Source organism: Myzus persicae, unplaced genomic scaffold, assembly GCF_001856785.1.
Source record: "Myzus persicae strain clone G006 unplaced genomic scaffold, MPER_G0061.0, whole genome shotgun sequence".
Classification (NCBI taxonomy): Eukaryota; Metazoa; Arthropoda; class Insecta; order Hemiptera; family Aphididae; genus Myzus; species Myzus persicae.
In genome coordinates, this window is record NW_019104201.1 from 1 (window position 1) to 2144 (window position 2144).

At 26.6% G+C, this 2144-nt stretch overlaps 1 long non-coding RNA gene across 1 annotated transcript; it reads right to left on the bottom strand.

Moving 5' to 3' along the window:
- Nucleotides 1-347: 347 nt before the first annotated feature.
- LOC111039941 lies at nt 348-1938 on the bottom strand. The gene is made up of 3 exons (XR_002605154.1): nt 1086-1938; nt 581-734; nt 348-511 (listed from the first exon to the last, which is right to left on the bottom strand). It is a non-coding gene; the product is annotated as an uncharacterized LOC111039941 (long non-coding RNA).
- Between the last annotated feature and the right edge of the window lie 206 nt (nt 1939-2144).

Genomic DNA, 2144 nt, shown 5'->3' on the forward strand with positions numbered 1-2144 from the left:
AAACCAGAACTGTTACTTAAAATAATACAGGAGTTATATGACGTAGGGTACAATGTTATTGCCATAGTAAATGACATGGGTGCAACTAACATGGGTCTATGGAGAGACTTAAATATCTCCATTGATAATGTATCTTTTCCTCATCCTGCAACAACCAATAATGTATATGTGTTTGCAGATGTTCCTCATCTGTTAAAGTTAGCTAGGAATCATTTTATTGACCAGTAACACATTATTTAACAATTATACAATAATATTATGATACCTTAATGTAATATTTTTTAGAGGATATATTTTATCTAATGAAAAGTTTGTTGGTAAAAATATTCTTCAAGAATTAATTAATTAATATAAATAGTGAAAACGATTATAAAATTGCACATAAACTTTGTGAACGTCATCTTTTGGTTGAGGGAACTTCCAGGATGAATGTAAAACTTGCAGCACACATTTTTTCAAATTCAGTTGCTAAAGCAATATCATATGCAGGACAAAATGGACATTTTAATACCTATAATTGGAAAGAAGTGAATTTAATAATTTAAAAATGTATACAAGACAATGTTAGAAATAAACAAACTTTATTATTTTTTAGGCATCAACAATGATTAAATTATTTAATGATTGGTTTGATTTGCATAATTCTTCACACAAATACGACCATGGAAGACCAAGTTTTGGACTTGACATTATAAATCAAAAAAATCTTCTTTTAGAAATGAACGAGTTCATTTCTAAGATGATTGTACATGGAAAAAAAAAAGGAACATTACTTCCATTTCAAAAAGGTTGATAAGTTTAGGAATAATAATATTAATACTATATTATATTTAATATTATTTTTTAGGAATTTTAATATCAAATAATTCGTTAATGATGTTGTGGGACAATTTAAAAAATTATAATGAAGAAATATTGTATATTACCACAAGAAATTTAAACCAAGATCTAGTAGAAAATACATTCAGTTATCTGAAAGGAATGTGTGGTAGTGCCAGTAATAATTTAACTGTGCTTGATTTTAAATACAGATATGGGTTAAGTTAAACTGTGTAGGTAGTATAATATTATAATATTATACCTACTTTTCAGTCTTCGCTGGTACATTCTTGGGAAACATTCCAATTGTATTTTCACCAATAATACCAACTCTGAGTGTGGAAATGAAATAAACCTTTTAAGTGAAAACGAATGTTTAACTAGCCAATTTATTCAATGCTCTGAAATCATTCCTAAATTTGATGATGTCATATTGGAGTTAGGAGAAGATACAACATTAGTTCAACCAGAAGGGCTTGACCTACTAAAACAATTTGAAATGTTTGTAAGTATAAAAATTAAAAATTTAAACCTTGATAATTACCTAGGTACTTCCTTATTAAAGTAAGAATCTTAAAATATTGTGTGAATAGTTTTCAAAAATTTGAATTTTATACCACAGGTTGATTCTAGTAATTCATTTGACCAACTTGAGTATGAAGCTGCTAAATATGTAGCTGGGTATGTCACAAATAAATTTTGTAATAAATACCCACATTTAATCAACACAGATGGAGATGATTCTTCTTGGATCGAACATATTTCTAGAGGTGGACTTAAAATTCCATCTAAACAACTAATGGAAACTGTAAAAATATTGGAAATAGAGTTTAAAAAACTACACAAAGATAGTATATCAAAAATAACCAATGTTATGAAATATTTAACTGACATTTTATGGTCTAAAGTATCCTCACAAAATATACCGAAAGAAGTAATACAGTGTTTAGTAAGAACAAGGACATTTATACGATTAAATAATTTAAATTCTGCTCTATTATACACTAAAAAACCATGTAAAAATAAGAAACTTATTAAGTTCTGTAATTAACACAATATATATATTATATACTACATAATTACGTAAACAAAATTGTACTTACCTGTTGTTTTATTGTATTACTGTGTACGACTTATTATTTTATAACTATTTTGTAATTGTATTTACATAATATTAAACGTTGATGTTGAATATTGTTATTTGTTAAATAGAAATTTGCAAAATATTTAAATATTTTAATAGATAGATACAGAAATAGTGATAAGATCTATATTATCAAAAACCAATGAGAGATGGCGAACTACACTGTGGACAGGGAACGCGC